We start from the raw sequence: 9466 nt of genomic DNA on the forward strand, positions 1-9466 counted from the left end.
GAGAGGCTATGGCTATGAGACTAAGCCGAAACCATACTGCTGGTTAAATAAGCATGATCATACATTTAATAAATAATATATGTTTTAAATACTTATATGTTTGTGGTTAACAGTTTAGAAAAGCAAGAACCAAAATAAAGTATCACTAGTAATTGTTAATTGTTGACATATTTTACTGTCCTCATCACTATTTATTCACTGTTCATGGAACACAGAAATCAGTTCAATCACATAAGAGGCTTGTCTGCCCTAAATCTTCCTTTCCAAATCTTTTACATCAGACTTATTAAGGCGAAAATTTTTTGTCAAAGTCTTACGCTCACTTGCTGTTGAAATAATGTCTACTCAACCATACCCATATTTGATATACTATTTCCCCTATTCACTCAAAAAGAAAAATGTAAAAACAAAACTAGGGAGAAAATGGGGAGCAAATGAGAAAACAATACCTTTTTGAAACACTAGACCCGTCTAAAAGTAGTAAATAAGTGTTTACTTATTCCATTAAGAGGTTAGAAAATGAATCACTTTTTGCCTCAAATTGTGAAACGATGTTATCTCCAAATTTAGATGTTGGGTGTTATTTCTCCACTGACCTCCTCATGATTGAAACCTGATAGTGTGGATGAGTCATTGAGATGAATTTCCTCCTCGTATTATCTCATTCCAGATCGGGAAGGACTATTTAGCTAACCACCTTTTTTTTTTTTTTTTTTGCCTCTGAGGAAATTGGAGCCCAGACAGATGAAGGGACCAGATTGCAGTTGGTCAGCTGGCCAGTATCAGAGCAGCAATTAGAGATCAGGCTTTCTTTCCATTATCCCAACCCCAGATTTCCAAATTGTACTTTTAAAAATCCAGTTTCCTTTCCTAATGTAATAATTAAGAAATATCATATAAGCATAAGGAATACATATTTTTCTTGTTATTAATTAGCCAGTGACTTGAAAAGCAAGCCTCTAAAAATATGTAGTAAGTCTATTTAAAAAAGAATAACAACTAACTAACTACTCTGCTTATTCACAGCACCAGGAGCTGGTTTATTTAAAAAAAAAAAAAAGAACTCACGTTTAGTGTTTTATTTAGTTTTCACTGCAATCTTGTCAGCTGTTGTTATGAATTTGACTTTATAGATGAGGCAACTTGATCAAAAGACTAAATTATACAACTTTTCGGTAGCAGAGTCAGAACTCAAAAATGGCTTCATAAACTTGACTTTATTGCTTCCTCCATTTCAACAAATTTCCTAATTCTTTTCATGACAGAGTTCCCCAGCTATCTCTCAGTGGGTTCGAGATTCCCACTTCAGGAGTACAGAGTTCTACCCAGAAGGTGGCTGCTTGGACAGTGACTACATTCTCAGCTCCATGCCTATTTGGGTGAAGCCCTGTGATGAATACTCATCAGTGGAATATGAGCAGAAGGGTTATGTGTCAGAAGAAGATACGCCTCCTCCATCCTTTCTTTTTCCCTACCCTCAGGCTTGTGTTAGCTTTCAGGATGTCCTTGGGAGGGGTTTGGGCCATAATTTCAAAAGACACAGTACTGAATACCACAATCCCAAATGCTGAAATCTGGAAAGATCAAAATCCCTAAAGGAAGGTACACATTGAAGATGGCAAAGCCACTGTACCTTTGTCCCTAAATAAGAGTGGGGCAACTGTGCCTGTCATCACTCTGCTGTCAACCAGTGATATACACAATGAACTGTTACATTAGCAAAAACAAATGTTTCTTGTAAAGGCCACTGAAATTGTGGGGTTTATCTGTTACAGCAACTAGCAGTACTCTAACTAAAATGAACATATTTCATAATGGAGATAAAAATTCAGATTTCTGCTATTCTCTGACAAACCTCCATAACACTTATTTACCAGTCCACTGATTTTAATTGTGCTAAATGGAAATGATCGTGGAGAGTTGCTTTACCAATGACCTCTCTGTCCCTTGCTTTTCCATTGTTTAAGGTGAATGATAATTTCTACCTTATATTTCTATTTGTGGTATCCAAACAAAATCATCATAAAAACTCCATTATGGCATAGTTAATTGTAAAATAAATATATATATGACCAAAAAAATTAAGAAGACTTCCCTCTTTTAAACCTTTCCAAGCAATTCCCATCTTCAAAAGTAATTTTGAGGAACATGCACATCTCTGACTGGGAAGGGAGTGGTGATCTGGAATTCATCAGTGAGGATTTATTGAATTTCCTAAGTGTATGACTTAGCATGGGTTTCCCTGCTCCTTGGCAACCCTAAAAGCCTTAACCCTGAGGATGCTCCCTCAAGAAAACATAGTGCCTGTTTTCTGGGCACTGGTTCCAAAACATGGCCTCAAACACTATGCCAAGAGCTCAAATCTCTTGTATTTCCCACCACACAGAGGGTCTGAGGCCTTCACTCCTCACACTTCCTGGATGTGGTTGCTCCGGAAGTGAGTAGGAGAAAGAATGCTTTTGAGAAAGGTACCTTGAGAATTTATTTTGACAACTCCTCATCCTAGGCTTTGCACTTTCTCTGTCCCTGAAACTTCAAGGTGTTGTTCCTCTTAATATTTCAACTCTAAACCCTGAGTCCAAGATCTGAAAGGAAAGAAAGTTTTGCCCACAAAGTAGCAAATGATGAATGCTCCAAGTGCTTTCTGAGGGGGAAAAAAAACAACAACAACACTGAAACAGAGTTTGGTCACTAGAGTAAATCCCCATAGAAAAAGAAATAAATCTCTGTGACATCTGCTAATGTCTGTCATTTCCTTAAACACCTCTACCTGTCCAGTTTCCATACCACCTCTTTTCCCCTTTCCCCAGTGCTTCTTTTGTTCAGTGTTTTTGACCTTCAGGGGATGATTTAGCGAGCAGATGGTACCGGGAAAACCAAGGGTATTGCATCCAGCTGTGTGTACACAGATTGGTGAATTCAAGCCTCTGATCTAGGATCTGAAATAAAAATCAGAATAAGCGAAAAGATGGTTGCTTTTATTCATACCTTATTTATTCATTTGCTCAAGAAGCATTTGCTATTTGCCTGTAGTGTTAGTATTGTTTAAGACAATAGAGAAATACAGATAAAAAGACATCGCCTCTGTTTTTCAGGTGCAAGTTATGTGCTTAAGGGTCCCAAAACTATAAAACCAAACCATGAGAGATTTAGCACTAATAAAATGGAAAACATTCACATGTTGGAACACATGATACATTTGAGTCAGGAAAAGTGTGTTCTTGTTTTATTTATTTTCTTATCTGTGGGAGAATTTCCCTGGGATGAATTATGAGAAATAGGACATTGGCATATAACACCTGGCGACAGATCCTTGGGCTGCAGGTTTTGAGTCAGACTCTAAGTATAAGTTCAGATTTGTTCCTCACAGTTTAAGAGGTGAATGAGGAATACAGGAGAGTGCAGTGGAGATTCACAAAAGTGACAAAGGCCTGGAAAAGAAGGCTCTGATGGAGCCAATGGAAGCAATGAGAGGTCCCGTTATAGCTGAATTTATAATCAGCTCTACCATGGATCAAACCCCAAATAGTCCCAAAGGGACTGTGCAGACTAGACTTCCACATAGAACTTCCACTCTTTGATGGCTATTTTGATGTCAGAATGGACCTATCCAGAGCTGCCACGTGAGTCACCTTGAACTCTGCCTGCTTCACATTATTGCCTCTGGATTCTCTTCCCTGGAGGTTCTTCAGGCAGCTGGACTGCATTGTACCATGACATACTTCTCATTTTCCCCACAAACATCCCTGATTGAAGGCAGATGACACACAACCTTTAGCTCACCTTTAGGAATCTGTGCTAAGCCTGGTTTAGCACAGCTAGGTTGTAGCATGGATGTTATTCTTATCTTCCAACCTTATGGGTCATGGGTTATATAGAACTCCATCTGTTCCGCATTGCCAGGAAGACCGGAACCAGACTGAAATGGTGTTTAAGTTAAACATCCAGATAATTAGACCCTGAACCCAACTATTGAGAAAAACTACACCTTTAGAAGTCTTTAAGAACAACATAGACACTCACCTGTCTTAGATGCTCAAATACAATTCCCCATAAAAGAGAATTTCTTGATATTCCCTCCAACACTGTAACTGAATAGCCCAAAAACACAGGTGCTGGCTTTTCTCCTAGTTTTACTTTCTATTTCATCCATATGTTTGGAGAGTGTAGGAATAGAAGGGAGGTAATTAATCTGCAAATAAACTGTAGCTATCATATAGCTCTTTCATCAGCCTGGAAAATGTCCCAGTAATTTTTAAATCTGATTATCTCTTGCTCCATTTAAACTCATTTCATCAGCTTGATTCCTGTGGCATCCTCTTCAATGTCTTCCATCATCTTCATTACCATTCCCATAATCATCACTAAACTATACTGAGTTCTCACTCTATGACAGATTCCATGCCAAAGGCTTTACATATATCATCTCTTAAAAATCTCTCAATAACTCTATTAAGTACATACTACTATTGTCCCCATTTCACATGTGAGGAAATAGACTGGAGGAGGTTATGTGACTTATGCACTGGTAATGATTACATCTATTTTGGGGACTACCATAAGGCATCCAATAAGTAACTATTCTTTTGACCTGGGGCCTCATATTTATGGAGTGATTTCTGCATTTCTTAAATTAACTTCAAGAGAATGAAATATGCTGAGCTCTTTATTCTCAAGGTCTCTATGCTACTGATTCCTCTCTGCTGTTGGTCTACTAGTTTAAATATTTCAGTATCTTAATATAGATGTAATTTATGTTATTGTCACCTACTCTTCTCCTCTCTTGTCCTTGCTCTCATCTCTCAGTCTCACCTGTATTCTCACCACCCTCATGTATGAGACATCTAGGCACCTTTCCTTCCACCTTTCTGCTCCCTCCTACTTACACAAGGTACAAAGCACATGACAAGAGTGCAAAGGAGCCCTGTCTCATACAGGCCTGTATTACAGGGGCTTTTATTTGCAAGAAGTCTCTTTGTGACAAAGAGAGAAACTTTCCTGCTCTCAAAAACTACTGGGCAAGTTTCCAAACTCCCAATGAAGTAATCTATTCCACACACATACACAAAAAGAAAAGAAACACAACTAACTGTCTCGAGCATTTTATGCACCTGACACCATCACATTAGTGGCATCAGATTACATATTCAGTAAAAACTTCTACCACATGCTGTTGTAATTAACCACATGGAAATGTGTAGGCCAGGACCCCTCAGTTACATAGTACAACACACAGAGCAGTGAGAACTAAAAAATGCCCTTGGAACAGAATGTTACATCTCATTAGGAAATGAAATTGTGACTTTCCTGGGAGTGACAGCTCTGGCAGGAAGGGATGGAGGTCTGGATTTCTAGTTATCACCAGTATAACTACTTGTTAATCCTCCAGCTCTATGTCAGGTCTTTGATAAATAATCTCTAAGAAAACTTTGAGATGGTTTCACTGAGGCATGGCCTAAGGCAGTACCTATAGATTTTTAATGCCTGATCAACCACGAGCACCCACTTGGGAACCCAGTATAGGGAATTCACTAGCTCTTAACCCATGCATTGCATTGAGACCAAGGAAGGTCAGTCCAGTTATGCCTACAGTACTTGACCCAAGGCACCTAAAATAACACACAGAATTCTGCTGCTGAAACTATTCTCCCTGCTTCCAACTTTTCTGAGGACCCTGGCACCCTCAAACTCTCTGTATGCTGCCAAGGGCTCCCAGCCCTGTCTTCCTTCCCTGCCCAGAGTTCCAGATCTGGACCTACTTCCCTCTTTCTGCTCCTACCACCTCCACCTGTTGAGAGCCTCCTTCCTAACAGGTGCTTCTGATTTAGTTTTGGAATTGTTACTATGTGACTAGGAAAGCAGGAGGTTAACAGGCATTATTTTCTAACAGATCTTTGCTGTCTTCAAGTTTAATTACAATGGGATATATTAACCAATAACTCTGATTGGTATAATATAACAAAGTGAAGAAACAAACAACAATTGAGAAGCCTTGTCATGGAATCTTGTGTTCTGACTCCTGATCAGTTGAAGGCTGAAGAGCCCTCAAAATATGTATAATTTTAGTACTGCAGCAAACACCTGTTCTGTGGGAGCATGTATACAATCAATGCCAGTTGTTAAATTATAAGTTAAGGAATAGGCATTGGTCATGAAGGTGGTATAGAGATGAATGGGCCACTGTCTACAAGTAACACACCCAGAAGCAGAACCAACATCACTTGGGAAGATAGCATGGAACACACTCTTTTTCCCACTTGTCAGTAAATATTTAAGTATCTGAATATAGATAGAATGTATGTTATTGCCACCTACTATTATATACATGGCAGAGACAGTGCTATGTGCTCATGAATCCTCATTTCTTTTTCTTCTAGACAAAACTAGACCACATTTTGCAGCTTCCCCTGAAGTTAGTAGAAGCCATATGAATGAGTTCTGGCCAACGGAATGTGAGCAGAAGTGTTGCTAAGGCACTTCTTGACCTAGTCCCTAAACCAACCTCCTGTGGGGTCCTCCATGAGCTCTCTCTTTCTCTGCTTACCAGTCTAACGCAGCAAAGGACAAACACAAAACGATAGCAGAGTCATGCTATAAATGGCATCCGAGGCCCTGAATAACTGTGTAGAGAAGAACACACACAACTGCCATTCCTTCCCCTCCTTACCCTTATTGGACTATACTGTGAGCAAGAAAGTAACTCTCCTTGTCTCAAACATACCCCAAATATCAGTGGCTTGTTACAACCATTTTCCTGATTAACAAAATGGACTTCCCTTGTGTTCAGGAAGATTCACTGGGTATCAGTGGGATAATTAGTGCAGCGAGTGCCAGGACACAAATTAAAAAATAAATTATCATGGCGTATGGTTTCTAGGTAGATGCCAATTATATCTTACTTCTGAAGTAGAAAAATTTGAGCTTATTGTTGTTGAGAAATATTTGTTTTTCTTCTCATCTTCCCGTGTTCCTTCCTGAATAGTAACGCCGACATTCCTTGCGAGGCAGGGTTCTTTCTACCCACCTTTGTGGCCTGATGAGACCCCGTGGCTCTGTGCAGGGCATTCTACAACCACTCAGTGGTTTTCAGCTGAGTGAATTCAAACAAAAGGAATGTGGTGATGCAGGCAGTAATCTCAGCCCCTTGGGTTCCTTGGCCTTTCACGGAGAGCTTATGTCCACAGCAAAAGCACTTAGGATTCAAAACCCCCGTGAGTGTACAGCGTACGGGAGGGAGGGAATGACTTAAAACAGATGAGGGTTTTAAGTTCAGCCTGTGCTCAACAGTTAAATTCAATTTAAAGACTTCCCAAAACCTTTCTGAAATTACAAAAGAGCCATGAGAAATCAGTTTCTTTCTCTTGTGGTTGCAGACTTAATTCTGCAGTTCATGAAGTTATGTCAAAGTGCTTGCATAACACTGCAAGCTGTCGCTGATGGAAATGAGGATGGTTTCTTCTTTGTTGTTAAATAACTAGAGTTATCCCACAAACATTCAGCCCCCACTATTGTGTTAGATATGTAACCATGATTCCTGCCCCCGGAGAATTCTAAATGTGGTGAAACATCCATTGAAAATGCCTTAGAAAGGAAAATACTAATGGTAGACCTGGTGCCTCAGGTTAAATTTGAAAAGCCCATCCCTGGAAGGAAGGCTTGAAAGTCTGAAGAAAATACTTGGGTAAAGTTACAGGACTGAGAGGGCTGCTGGTGACTGGAGACACCTACTCTGATCACATTCCCTGCCTCTGCATGGTCAGCACCACAGAAAATCTGCCTGCTCCTAAATTGCTCCTCACAACCCAAATGAAGGTTTAGGATTACAACCTGGAAGACAGCCAGCTCTGACATCCTGAACACCTTTATGCCTACTTGGTGTGCTCTACTATTTTTTCTTTAATACCAAAGAGTCTAAGCTTAGATGTTAGAAATATGGTTCCCATCCCATAAGTCATTAGTAATATGACCTTGAGCAAGTCCCTTCTCTAATCTGTATTCTATGAACTGAAGGGTCTATTACATGAAGGCACATAATAAATGTGTTAATTTGAAATCCCCTAACTGCTCCATAATTTGTAACATCATTTAAAATGGAAAAGCTCTGTTAGAATACTGTTCCCTAACCTGGGAGTACATGAAAATTGCTGAAAATGAGTTTTTCTTAGTTGTGATAGGGACAGGAGGCAGGGGAATTCTGGGAAGAAGAGGGTGGGTCCCTGGTGAGGGCCCCACTCTCAAGCCTGAAACTGCAGCTCAAAATAAGAACATGCATTTCTGTTTTCCTGCTCAAATGTTGCCTTTTCCAAAACCACCCATGGGCCACCCGGCCCCAGATCCTGTGCCCATAAAAACCCCAGGCTCCACCAACAGAGAGCAGAGAAGAGAAGCAGCAGCTGGCCGTCTGTGACTACAGTTGAATGTTGGAGAGAAGCAGCTTAATTTCAGAGGGTTGGCTTGATGGTGTTGCTTTGGAGAGGAGTCTGGCGGTGGACAGCCAGACTCTGAGGGAAGATCACTTTCCCACTCCATCCCCTTTTCAGCTCCCCTTCCCACTAACAGCCACTTTCATGGGCAATAAAATCCTCCCTATTCACCACTCTTCAATTCGTTTGTGCAAGGTGGTTCTTCCTGGATGCCGAATAAGAGCGCAGGTGCCACAGATGTGGATGCTAAAGGTTGTCACACAGACCCTCTGCCCATGCTGGTGGAGAGCCACTGCTTACCACAAAAAGGCAGAGGGCCCACTAAGCTGTTTAACATTTAAGCCATTTGTGGACAGAAAAGCTAAAAGAGCACAGTAACATACACCCTCTGGGGCTTCAGGGTTGCAGGCACCCACTAGATGCTGCCACGGGGCCCCACATGGAATTTGCTCCAGCCGGCACCCCAAACTGCTCACTGCAGCTCCTGCACCCACTCACCTGTTCATTCCCTCCCACAAGGGGTGAAGCACAATGGGTCCAAGTGAGTGGAGTTTGCCCCTGCCAATGCTGAAGCAGCCAGCTAGATCCAGCACAAGTGCACTCCAGTTCCCGTGAAGGGGTCAGGGAAATTTCTTGCTTCAGTTGCCTTTTGTTTGTTTGTTTGTTAAGATATAATTAACATACAATAAAATGCACAATTCTTTTTTTTTTTTTAAGAGACAGAGTCTCGCTGTGTTGCCCAGGCTGGAGTGCAGTGGCACGATCTCGGCTCACTGCAAGCTCCGTCTCCCAAGTTCATGCCATTCTCCTGCCTCAGCCTCCTGAGTAGCTGGGACCACAGACGCCCACCACCATGACCAGCTTTTTGTAGTTTTAGTAGAGACGGGGTTTCCCCCTGTTAGCCAGGATGGTCTCGATCTCCTGACCTTGTGATCTGCCCATCTCAGCCTCCCAAAGTGCTGGGATTACAGGCGTGAGCCACTGCGCCTGGCCTAAAATGCACAATTCTTAAGTGTAGTCAATGTGTTTTGACAAATGTATAT

The sequence above is a fragment of the Trachypithecus francoisi genome, unplaced genomic scaffold (assembly GCF_009764315.1).
Source record: "Trachypithecus francoisi isolate TF-2019V2 unplaced genomic scaffold, Tfra_2.0 Lachesis_group4, whole genome shotgun sequence".
Classification (NCBI taxonomy): Eukaryota; Metazoa; Chordata; class Mammalia; order Primates; family Cercopithecidae; genus Trachypithecus; species Trachypithecus francoisi.